The 13,441-nt window shown below is 39.0% G+C and overlaps 1 protein-coding gene and 1 long non-coding RNA gene across 3 annotated transcripts in view; one reads left to right on the top strand and one right to left on the bottom strand.

The window, feature by feature from the left end:
- The window catches only part of LOC134795643 (low-density lipoprotein receptor-related protein 2), a 404,540-nt gene that overhangs the window by 123,775 nt on the left and 267,324 nt on the right, over nucleotides 1–13,441 (bottom strand). The gene's annotated exons all lie outside the window — the stretch shown is intronic.
- Nucleotides 1–13,441, top strand: part of LOC134795746 (uncharacterized) — a 320,791-nt gene that overhangs the window by 249,852 nt on the left and 57,498 nt on the right. The gene's annotated exons all lie outside the window — the stretch shown is intronic.

Here is a 13,441-nt window from a genome sequence, read left to right as displayed (position 1 = left end):
ATAAACCCATCCATAATACGCCGGCTGAGCTTACTGTGGAACTAGGTCGACCTGTGTAAAGTAATCCTATAATATTTACTTATTATTTATTTATATAAGTCCTACTTAAATAGTTATATGTACGTGCCTATAAATTTCAATTGTAAAGTTTAAATAAAACCGGTTTTATAAAGAAACATTCCCGTTGTTTCAAGTATATCGTAAACTCTTTATTTCGATTCTAAAGAATGTAGTATAACGCTCATTACGCTCTTCCTTACAATAAAACTTTAATATCCAGTACTTTAAAATCCACTCTAAGAAAACTATTATGTTGATCTGTGTTATGTGGCTTAAAAACCTAACTTGGTTAACAAACATAACGAAGAGGACAAATCGCCAAACGCGAGCTATGCGTCGTTAAAGAGTCCGTTCTGATCATCATCAGCAGTTCCACTTCATCAAATGTCACGTAAAAACCATAGCTAAATATCCAGCAAATAAAATAGAATAGAAATCGATCCAGCAGTTTCAAGACTATCAGCTTTTCCAAGATGATGTAAGGCATTTTTGGAATGAAATGTTTTTTTTTTGGGAATATAGCGTGGGGTTTATATTTTTTTTTATATAATAGTTATTTGACCAAGTGAAGCAAAAAAGGTATCCATTTCGGCTTGCGCAAAAATGTTTTCCTATGCATGTAAAAGTTAAAACAGCTAGTAGTAGTATTAAAACTCTTCTCCCTCTACAGAAGCACTACCACCAGTTTTAATATTGACATATTAACTCACGTTTAAGTAACTTACTTTCTATGCATCTCGCTCGTACTCGCATATTAGTGGAAGCGAGATGTATAGAAAGTAATTTACGTAGACTCGAGCTAATCTGTCAATGTCAAAACTGGTGGTAGCCGTACAGGTCGCCGTCTTCAAACGATTCTCGGTGAACAGGTTCGATCATTTTTTACACCGTTCATAATTTAGAGCGTTTTCATATTGTCCGATCCGATATCGGATGTAGGATCCTACATCCCCGTAGTCAGGCCGCGGGGGCGCGTCCGGGCGTCGTTTTTAGCGGCCACGCACACTACCTACACATACGCACACAAACAAATGTTATGGATCCGACAGCTGACGGGGGCTCCGACTTGGAAGAATTTATCGGAAGCGCCTTTCCGATATCGGATGTGATGACAAAAACAGCTGCAGGAGAGTGCCGTTGGCATTAAGTCCGCCTTTTTTGTGTTGCCTATCGTTTCATAATAATTATTTATTAAACGTAAAAAAAATACTATATCGGATCCGATATCGGATCGGACAATGTGAAAAGTCGAACTCTGTTCCCTTTTCCTGTTTGGTCGATGAACGTAGAATAATACTTGTATTAAACAAACTGTAGCAATTGCAACTTCAACAATTAGACGTATAAAACCGTTCCGTCGGGAAGTAACGATGCGTTCCATGTGGCTACGCTACGTTCCACGCGTGGCGGTTTACATTTGTTAGGCATAGTTTACATGAGAATTTGTTGCAATACAGCAGTTTTTTAGGGTTCCATGCCCAAAGGGTAAAAACGGGACCCTATCACTAAGACTCCGCTGTCCGTCCGTCCAGGTAGTTATAACTTTTATTGGTTAACCAACCAAATACAAAACCGCCTGGATCTGCCACTGAACGAGCTGACTTTAACCTACATTATTTGATCATGTAATGTTTTCATCTACCCTCAACTGGCTTAAGTAGCCATTTGAGGGTAGATTTTGTTTACTTTTACTTAAATACCTAAACATACAGAGTATAATGTAAGACAACAAAATTGGTACACACGAAAAATTGTGCTGAACCACGTCCTTAGAATGATGTTGAAACTCGTCTCATCGTGTTTCGTTCCACGCAGGAACGTAACGATACCGCTTTACGAGGCTTTGCGCTGTGCTGAGAAAGCTTATTTACATTCGCGGCTCGTGGCTCGGCTCGCCGCTCGTCTCGTGTTCGCCTCGAGCTCGTAAGCTCGTCGAGCTAATGATTACACTCTTGCCTCGTGGCTCGGCTCGTGGCTCGTCTCGTGTCTCGATCACAGCTCGTAAGCTCGTCGAGCTAATCGATTTTAAACACAAACGGCATGGTATAAGGTTTGTAACAGAATGACAGCCGAACGCGAATGTAAACAGCAATCGCGCGTCCCGCGCGAGCCCCTTTGACTCGTGCTCAAAAAACCGCTCCTCCACGCGAGCGCAAGCCGAGCAGCGAGACGAGCCACGAGCCCACCGCTTACACTCGCGTCTCGTGGCTCGGCTCGCGGCTCGGCTCGTGGCTCGCACGCGAATATAAACCGCGGGAGAGACGGATTGCGTTACGGTGATGTGGCTTTGAAATTTTATAGTTACAGCTGTCAGGATGTATGGGTACTAAGGAGCGTTATGTGCTCCTTTAGTCAAGCTCTCATGGAAAACTGTGATACAAGTAAATATAACATTTAAAACTTTCGCGTTTTGAACACATTTACAACCGGGGTTGTTACCTTTATTTACCGACCTGTCGAAACGAAAAAAAAACCGCGATAAACCCGGTTATAAATGTGATTTAATATGTGTGATACAAGTGTTCTAGAAGTTGCTTAAGGTGCAAAATGCTCAATTAAAGGATTCAAAAGCCACTCGAGGTTACGTCAAAGGTGCCTCTTGCATTGAAACATTTTGGACCTCAGAGGAGTTTGTAACATCTTCCAGTCGTAGAGTTAGACCGAGGTAAGTCTGCAACGATTTTCTGACCTGACCTTATCTAAAATTTCTACTGATTTTGCTCCAAAACTTGCTTTTAAGGCAGTTTCAATACATGACTAATGACAAAGAGATTTTCCCGCTCGAAAGGCCCGCTCTTGTATTAAAATGTAAATATTAATAAGCAAAGGCCCCGAGCCTTACAAAGTAGAAATTAATGGATGCATCGCGAAGGCAAAGAATAGAGCAGCGCCATCTAGTGGCCAAACAAAGCTGTTTGTTTGGCTCTGGTTTATGGAGAGTAAACATGTGTCACGTACACATTTTTAATATTTTTATAGGGTGCAGTATTATATTTATTTATTAAGGCTGACGAAATATAAAGTGAGCCGATCTCTCGAACAAGTTTGAACAAGCATGACCATTAGTTGTCTTTTGAAAGAAAAGTACAGTCAGCGATAAAAGCTTATTTCACAAATGAAATTTTTGACAAAAAACTTATTAAGTAATTATATTTTATCATACATATAGCCTAACTGCCGTTTGTGTTTTCGCAATGAATTTATTTGCTTTCAACAAACTTAAGGTGGCCACTGACGAGCCTTCCAACAGTCCAAATGGCGTGGCTGCAATCCAAAATCGGGCCGGGAATGTCAAAAACGTACAATGTTTAATATTAGGATGCCGTCCATTTGGATGAATCCATTGTAACGGCATCCATTTGGAAGGCTCGTCAGTGGCCTGCTTTAGCAGCAATATTCAAAATTCTATCGTTATAGTGCTATTTTGTATAGTACAGAAATTAGTAGGTACTTATTCCGATCTTTCAAGCTATTTCCTCCTCTTAAGTAAATAAAATTAACAAAAGGAAAAACAAGGTAGACACTCTAGTAGTTATCCGAAAGTTAGTGACCGCGTCCGCGTCATGCGGGTGTAACTTGCCTTTATTTAGTTAGTTAGTTAGTTATATACTTTTATTTCATTGTAAAAGACAGTAAAAGGACAAATAAATAACTTATGAACTAAATACATCTATGAATAAAACTAAATTAAAACTAACAACCCTAAATATATCTAAAATAAAACAAGGAATATAAAAACTACTGAAAGAGGCCTCCACGCGCTACCCCCGGCGCAAAGGTGCCCATCACACTCGCTGCGTTACCGCGTTGAATTGCGATGGACAGCCTTTGCACCAGGAAAAACCCGGAGCGCGGGTCAAGGCCCCTTTCTTGCAGGCGGCGACCTACTTCCCTAAGGAAGGTTTTTGCCTCAGCGCACCAACAACCGGACGTCTCTACGGCTACTGGGACGAACAGGTATAATTGTAATTGTGAATCAAACGATCTGATCTAGTTTACTCAAAGAGTCTCAAGAATACAATACCATTGAGTGGTAAACCACAAATTAGGATAATTACCTCGTAGTAAAAGCAGATTATAACCGCCTTGAAATGTTAGTATAGATTAACGACTCTATTTCTTTAAACAATAGACTACAAAATACACTAACTAAATAATGGCTAACCTAACTTTTTTTGCATTTAACAACCATCGACACTCAAAAAGAACACACTCAGTAGAAAAACAGCTATGAGATACCATAAAATTCCATTATATTTTCGGCTCTATAGTCTTACCATAAGGATAAAAATGCTTTGAAGGTAAGAATAACATTCACACGTTTTGCATTTAGAGATAACAGATGTGCCGCCAGAGTCGTACTCGCATTGTTGCAATTGATAAGCACGTGGTTTATCTGTTTATATCGGAATGTTATTTAGTGGTAATTTTTTCTGACCTATACCTAACTACAATTGTAATAAAAGAGCGAGCGAGACACCAATAACAAAAATTACCTGGCCTGTTATAAAATTGTGGGACACATTATGATATAATTGTAGTTTTAAATCTTAGTGTCTAACTGGCTTTCGCTCGTTCAGTACATGTGTTCTTATTCAATTCCTACTGATCTTTTACGCAACTTGTCTAAGTTTTACCGGACATTCCCTGCTTTCGATTGGATTTTGTACCTTGTGATTTTAACGACCCTGGCTACGTTTTACTGGACTTGATAATAATTATGTGGCGACCGTGGGTCAATGCGAGTACAAGTGGATATTAACTAATAATGTATAATAATTATACATTTTTATCTTTCTACATATTTTATTTAACACCAGAATACGTCCCTGTCGTGGCTAAGGTGCATGTGACTTTCCAAAAGATTGAATATGATATTATCTTTTTAGACCATTTTAACCCCATTCAACAAGAAATAAGGTTTAGAATTCAATATACATGCCATGTACTTCTAACTTATTTTGTAAGTAAATTGGTTGGCGCCTACGAGAACAAAAGCAGATAATAGGATTGTAATAGAACAATGCCATTGTTAGTACAGGTAAGTGAACAAGATCAGTTCAAAAATTTTTACCTATAATTGGTGAGTGGTGAGTGCAAAGGTGTGAGGGGGCAAAAGTGCTTACACACGGAGCGTCCCATAGTAAGCACTTGCCTTTTTCCCATGGAACCAGTGTTAGTTTAGGGTTAGTTAGATATAACCCTTCCTTATTAACTCAAGAATAAAGTGTTTTGTGGTTTACATACACACACACACAATACAACATTAAACAAACAAAACTATGTCGCGAAAAGTTAGTTTACTCTTCATACATACATACATATCACGCCTATTTCCCGGAGGGGTAGGCAGAGACCACGGATTTCTACTTGCTACGATCCTGACATACCTCTTTCGCTTCCTTCACTTTCATAACATTCCTCATACACGCTCGCCGGTTTAGGGTGCTCTTGACCTGGCCTTTCTTCAGGATTTCCCCGATCTGATCAGAAAAAGTCCGCCGAGGTCTACCCCTTCCAACTCCCACTTCTACTTCTCCCTTATACACTCTCATTGTTAGCCTCATTCTTTCCACGTGTCCAACCAAACCATACATACCTTTCTCAATTCAACTCTTCATATTACTTATTAATAGGTATTCATTGAGTCATAAAATGGGTTTCTTTCACCTCACTTAATAATGGTCAGCTATAAAAGTTAATTAATAAAATGCTCAGTCGCTTGAAACAGCTTCGCTTTGATCGTTTTAACACATTCCCAAGTAGCATTGCAAGCTGTATATAAGCTGTATTTAAGTTTATTTGTATACTATAAGCTGTACAGTTAGGCTGTACAAAGGCTGTATAAGCGCTTATACAGCCCTTATAAGTTAAAAAAGGGCCCAAATTATACAGCCTTTCGCGTTATTAGAGCTGTAGAGTAGCTGTATAAGCAATACATAAGCTGCATTACAGCTATATTTCGGTGTAACAGGAAACCTTAACACTGCAGATAATCTCTTATAAGTACGATATAAGAATATAAGTTTTAAATGAATTTAAAAAAAGAATTACAAGAGAATAATAATCATTTAAGAAACTAAAATGTCTTAATCTTGTTCATTCGTAATATAGTAATGGCGACAATAAAGTGTTATAGTGGATGGTAAAAGTAAAAGTAAATATTATACAGGACTTGAGTGGAATATTATATCATTGGTAAGTGCCGATTATTATTTATTGTGAACCTGTGTATCTTTTCTGGCAAAATATTCACGCGCCTGCAAAATAACAAAGAGAAACCATAAGGAAAATATCAAAAATCGGTAAAGTTAGTGTTTGTTTTTAAGGTTAGAATATCAAAAATATTTATAATATTAATTCTAAGGCTAAAGTCAATTTATTTTAGCTGGTAATCATAACACGGCGTTAGTCTGCTAAATATTTACAAGTATTTCTTTAATTATATTTACAAATACGTTTTTTTTTCGTTGTAAAATGGCGACAATTGTTAAACAGCCTACGGGATAGTTGGAGAGCATTATAATCTTAGTAGCTGTGCTGTGTAATAAATGGAGTGTCTTTTACAGCTTTTGTAATTAAAACAGCTTTATAATAGAATATTTGTATTCATTTGGCTGTATTTCGGTTCTCCGTACATAAGTTATAATTCTCTTTAGAGATCCGTATAATAAATAAAAAACACGTAAGTACTGTAACTGTCATATATTCCTTTAGTTTTATAATACACTTATTTTCAAAAATTATTATACTACTATACTTATACGACTGTAAAATTACGCCAAAAGATTGTTATAAGCGACTCTGTCAGTAATACAGAAAAAAGCTGTACAATAGCTGCCATTTATTCGTTTAGTTTTATAATACCCTTACAGACAGAAGTTATACAACTACTATTCTTATAGGAGAGTAAAATTACGCCATAAGAAATAGCTTTAAAACGGAGTTGACAGATACATTTGTACAGCTACAAGTGCCAAGTGATACTACAATACAGCCTGTATACAGCTTTTACGATAAAATTAGCTTGTTGTGTTTCACAACACTTAAAGTTTTAAAACGGAGTTGACAGATACTTTTGTACAGCTAAAAGTGCCAAGTGTTACTACAATACAGCCTGTATACAGCTTTTACGGTAGAATTAGCTTGTAGTGTCTCAAAACACTTTTAGTTTTATAGTAGATTTTTTATATTCTGATAAAGCACCCCATGCTTCCGCAGAACCCTTTATAATGATTTTATACAGCTTGAGCTGTATAATGTCTGTAAAATACCTTTTATACAGCTTAAATCTTTTCTGACACTCTTATACGTCCCTTAAATCACTCTAAGTTCTAAATTGGCTGGTATATTGAGGTTGCCGACACTTCCATGCTACTTGGGTTGTGACTCTGAACATACGACCCAAAACAAAAAGTGACCCATCCATTTACGAAAGTTACGGGTGCTTGGGGCTAACTCTTTCCATTAAGTGATACTTATATGTACAATTGTACATCTTTATATGAGTCGCTTAAATCCATCTGTCAGATTACGCGATTTTGGTATTAAGAAAAGGTAATAGGGTAGATATTTGCTGAGAGGGTCCAATGGATTAACCCGAGTTTGAAGTTAAGCGACATATATATAAATCAGTCCTATTATTAGACATTGACAGATAACGCGCGGACTAAAACATGTTGTAAAGCTCGCAATAAAGGTTTTTTTTATATTTAACCTCTGCGGGCGTGAAAAGGGTGTTGTCAGTTTTTAACAAATATAGCAGATTTCATGTTTTAAATACCTATACATATTAGCGACCCGCCCCGGCTTCGAACGGGTAAAGGATGCGGACACGGCCCGGTCTAACGTGAGTCATCCTTTACAAAGAACCTTAACAAATAATACACCTAAACCTTCCTCAAGAAACACTATTTTAGGTGAAAACCGTATGAAAATCTGTTTAGTAGTTTTTGAGTTTAACGTGAATATACTCGTACATAGCCATAAACAGACGGCGGGAGATTTTGTTTTATAAGGTGTTAGTGATTTATCCTAGCCCAATTGAAATAAAGTTGAAAAGTGGAACATATTTTCAGCATTGACTGTACAAATGAAGAACCCAAATCTCTGATTACTTAACCTAAAAACCTAGAATATTCACTCCTAACACTTCTTACATACGCTCAACGACAAACATGTCTCAAAATCCCTGTACTAAAATCTACTTAAGTCCCAAACACTTACTACCGTATTCGAACTTCAAGATATTCACAAGAGACGACACGTACTAGATCCATTCTAGATACGTTATAGTTTAGATATCAACTAGTTCTCTTTTGCAGCGCAATTCGGGCAACCAATGTCACTTTTACGTTAGATAGAATAAGATATCTATTAGATGTGAATTGGATCTCTAAGTCATATCCTATGAAAATCGTTCAACAGTATCTCCAGAATCGCGCTAATGTCAAATTTGACAGGTTAGATCTTAAACATATCGTTATCGTATCTTGGTGATGTCTAAAAGATGTCTATTTCAAAATCCGAATCAGGCCCATAATATCCGAAGCGTATGTTTGCTTGACTCATCCAGGCATCCAATAAGTCTAAAAGTCCTAATTTTGGAAGCGCTCGGTAAAGTTTGAGCACATAAATCAAGCAGAGTGTACTTGAATCCGGGAGTGTACATTCGTCCTATATTTTAAACAAATGTTTACTCTGTACTTTTAGGAAGAGACTTGGAGTTTCGGTTTTAAAATCTTTCAGATTGTTTTTTGTAAAATAATACTAATCAGTTCTTACCTCTATTTTATTTTTGGGGTTGGATTAGGTTAGCAGCGAGGCGGCAACAGAGGGGTTTTAGTGGGTAAACCTAGGGTCTCATTAGCCCACAACAGGGAGTCCCACATAACCATCCCGGCCCGTCCCCGCGCCGGGTGGTATGCGTAAAGCATTTCCCCTCTTAAAAAAAAAAAAAAAAAAAAAAGGTATTATAACGTGCGTCGTATACTTTGTAAAAACTGGTAAATTATTTCTAGTTTATACGAGATAGTTCATACATTTTACTCACCATCAAAACAAATAAAATAGGAATCAAAATCTGAATCAGAATCATCATCATTTATTCGTGATAAACTATGACATAAATCTTATGTTTAAATAGTTTACCACGAAATGGTCTCGCCTCAGCATAATGCTAACCCAAAAGTCAGCGCTGATCTTCCGGCGTGATCATTTGTGGGTCTAGAACGCAGAATCTGCAGAGCTGTGGGGCAGAGCACTGGATTATCGATCCAGAGGCCGTGAGTTCAAGTCTCACCCAAGACAGTAATTTTCCCACTTTTAAATTTATTCTATGTTTAATAGCATCGTTCGCAGACGTTTCTGCTTGTTAAAAATTAGAACGCAGCTGTACGACGCAAATATAAATATGTAAATATATTTTTAAAACAAACAAAACCAGGATCGCCTAAATGGATTCCAAACACCCCAGTGCCTAACCGAAACCTAAATGATCTAACCCAGACTCCAGTACAGTCACCCATATTTCAGATTCAGTAAGTTTGCGAGAGATAAATCAGCTGAGTGTACTTGAGACGAGGCGAGGTGCAGTGGGAATAAATTGTATTGTCCTATAGTGGTGCAGGTTCGAGTCGGTCGAGTCTTCATTAAAAGTCGAGTCAGGTTTTATACAAATCATTTTAAGTCAAAGCTTGAGTTCTATTTCAATTGTTAGAGACTCGAGTGTTCTCTTGTGTTGGACCGGTCCCGGGTTCGAATCCTGGTAACCAGTTAGGGGAGTTCTACAAAGAGATCAGGAACCTTACGAATACCACACCACCTGCAAAGGTGCCACTAAAGCCTTGTAATGGCGAAGGCCTTCTTAAAAGTAAGGATGAGGTATTGACACGGTGGGCAGAACACTTCAACACTCTGTTGAACGTTGATCGAGCAGCAGATCTAGAACACATCAAGTCAATGCCTCAACTCCCTATTGCCGTTGAACTGGATAAGCCACTGTCAGGTGACGAGGTTGCTCTTGCTATCAAACAACAGCAAAACAAGCGTGCGGCTGGCATCGACTTTATACCAGGAGAACTGATTAAATACGGCGGCGGGGAGTTGCAATCAGCTATGTGGAAACTCTTTGATCTTATATGGGAAAAAGAACAAGTCCCTCATGACTACAAAGTCTCACGCATCAGGGCGTTATGCAAGAGCAAAGGCGACCGTTCTGATTGCAATTCTTACCGTGGTATTTCGCTGTTATCGGTCCCTGGGAAAGTCTTTGCCAGAGTTTTACTAAACCGCCTTATGGATGTATCCGAAAAGCTGCTTCCAGAGACCCAATTTGGCTTCCGGCCAGACCGAGGCACCTGTGAAGCTATATTCTCAGTGCGTCAACTACAAGAGAAAAGCAGAGAGCAGGGTCGGCAACTGTTCCTCTGTTTTGTTGACCTTGAGAAAGCATTTGACAGCGTGCCTCGTGAAGCCCTCTGGGTAGTTCTGAGCAAGCTTGGATGTACGGAGAAGTTTGTAAGACTGGTTAGACTCCTGCATGACGACATGGAGTGCTGCGTGGCTATCGACGATGAACAATCGGACTTCTTCCCCGTTACGTGCGGTGTGAAGCAAGGCTGCGTCCTAGCACCCACTCTGTTCGCTTTGTATTTTTCAGTTGTAGTCCGAGAAGTCTTATCGACATGCTCCGAAGGTGTTCGCGTCCGCTACCGCACTGACGGCAACATTTTTAACCTGGCCAGATTCAAAGCACGCACAAAAGTCTCATACGCAGTGATCACAGAGATCATGTATGCAGACGACTTGTGTTTTGCGACTGAGTCCCCGAAAGGCATGCAACAGCTGATGTCCAGTTTCGACGAGTCTTGCCGCAGATTTGGGCTCAAGATCAGTGTCAAGAAGACTGAAGTGATGTCACTGGACGTCCTCAGTCAACAGACACTGGTCGTTAGACTCGACGAGGACCAGCTGAAGCAGGTTGACAAGTTCCGCTACCTGGGGAGCACGATAACCTCCAAGTGCGATCTTGATGCTGAAGTTAACAGCAGAATCGGGGCTACGGCTGCAGCTTTTGGTAGGCTAGATCACAAGGTCCTCAGCTCACACGACTTGAAATTGGCCACTAAGATCTCCGTGTACATGGCAGTCGTGTTGCCTAACCTCCTTTACTCTGCTGAAACGTGGACCGTTTATCGCCGCCATATTCGTATGCTGGATCGATTCCACCTCAGATGCCTACGTAAGATACTGAAGATGCGATGGTCCGATCGTGTTCGGAACACCGAAGTGCTGCGTAGAGCAAATCGGCTACATCAGCCACTTGCGAGCACACCAACGAGAGCAACGGAGTTGACAGCAGTCGCCGTGGCCGAAGTCGGCCGTGGAGTTATTATATAACAAATATTTGCTCCTGAGCTATAGATGTTTTCTATGTATATAAGTACATATTTATATGTAAATATTACTTCACGAATAAACGAATCACCTAATGGTAAGCTATAACCGTAGCCCATGAACACCTGCATCACCAGAAGCCGCTAGTTGCTAGTGCGTTACCGGCCTTTCTGATGGGAGTACGTTCTTTTCTTGAAGGTCGCACCGGTCCAGAAATACCGCGAGCGACAGTTCATTACCATTACACATTTTAGCTGTGCGAGCCAGGAAGTTTCTGGGGAAAAACACATACCACAACTGAAACGAGTACTCCAAATCTAGCCTCGTCCTGCCCAATGTGATTTCTAAAGGACGTCTTCTTCTTCCTTCCCTTAGTCCCAGTTCTATCTGGGGTCGGGCCTTCTTGTACGGCGGCGCCAGGACGCTCTAACCTGGGTTGTCATAGGGGTTAGGTTCTGGGCTTTCATCTCCCTCTTGATACTGGACAACCATGTGTCGGGAGGTCTTCCTCTTCCCAGGGGTATTGTGGGGATATTGAGGACGATTTTTAAAGGACATATTCCATTTTTAGCAAGTTATTAATAAAAAACCTGAACAGGTTCAGTTTACACTAAAAATCGTTAAAAGGAAAATCAACTCTATTTTCCAGATAATGTGGTTTTAATTTCAATGGATTACACTGAGTATGATGGGCAGGACGAAGCTAGACTCGTAAGACTCGAGTTATTAACAACACTATTCCTTAATGTACGTGGCTTTCGAGGACTGTATATATAACTATGCGAATTCGGTCGGATATGTTTGCAAAATCGACCAGGAAAATTAGTTTATACATATTTAGTGGTCTAGTCTCACTCAGTTTAAGTGAGATACGAAATTAATGTAGGTGATTTTAAGGATCAACTTAAGCGGAACTAATGTACATATAGTACCTCTGAGTACAATATCAAAACAATTAGTAACTTTTTATTACTCTTTGTGCAAGTTATTTCTTGGCTTCTCTTATATAATATCTCTGCGTAAATACGATCATGTCTCTTCATACCGCTCCCAGCTTGGCTGGCTTCCCATCCGTCAACGACGCAGTGTTCGCATGCTGTGCACTCTATACTCTGTCCTCAACGATCCACACTCTCCTGTATACCTCAGGTCCCTCTTTCAATACTACGGCGTTTCTCGCAACCGTCAGCTTCGCTCTTCTGGCAATATGTCCTTATCCATCCCTCCACATCGCACTGGCTTTATGTCAGATTCGTTCTGCGTGCAGGCAGCGCGCCTTTGGAACCGACTCCCCCTTAGTATTAAAAATGCCCCAAACAAGTTCGCTTTTAAGAAATCGTTACGTGCTTTCTTTGCTGGTAGAATGAAGGATTCCTAGTTTTAGTTATATAAGTTATATATTTTATTGTATATATTTAATGTTAGGTATATATATATATATATATGTATATTTATATTTTTATTATATGTATATTTATATTATATGTATCGTGTATATTTTGATGTACTTGCGTATGTATGTTAAAATTCTTTAAATTAGCGTTGCGTCCTTATATTAAATTTTGTTAGTAGTAGTAGCAGTTGCACCGCCCACAATCTCTCTGCTTTGCCTTAAGGTTGACTGGTAGAGAATGCTTTTGGCATTAAGTCCGCCTTTTGTACGATAAGTTTTCTTTTGTGCAATAAAGTTTAAATAAATAAATAAATAAATATAGGTTATACTGAAAAAAAGAAATTGCGGATTCTATTTTATTACATTTAAAAATTATAATGAAATATTTTTTACATTTTAATCGATATATCCATTGAATCATATTTTAATAAGGTTCGACCTACTGAAAATCCATTTACATAACTTTCTTTCACAGATTCAGACACATTGTATTTCATCGAACAATCCCAGCGTAAAATCTGAATTTCAAAACGAGCATAAAAAATGTTCGTCACATAAATCGGGGCGGCTTTGAAAACGTCAGAAAAATAT

This window comes from Cydia splendana, chromosome 12, assembly GCF_910591565.1.
Source record: "Cydia splendana chromosome 12, ilCydSple1.2, whole genome shotgun sequence".
In the NCBI taxonomy this organism is placed as follows: Eukaryota; Metazoa; Arthropoda; class Insecta; order Lepidoptera; family Tortricidae; genus Cydia; species Cydia splendana.
Note: the sequence above shows the minus strand (reverse complement) of the source record. Positions and strands in the feature narration are given on the sequence as shown.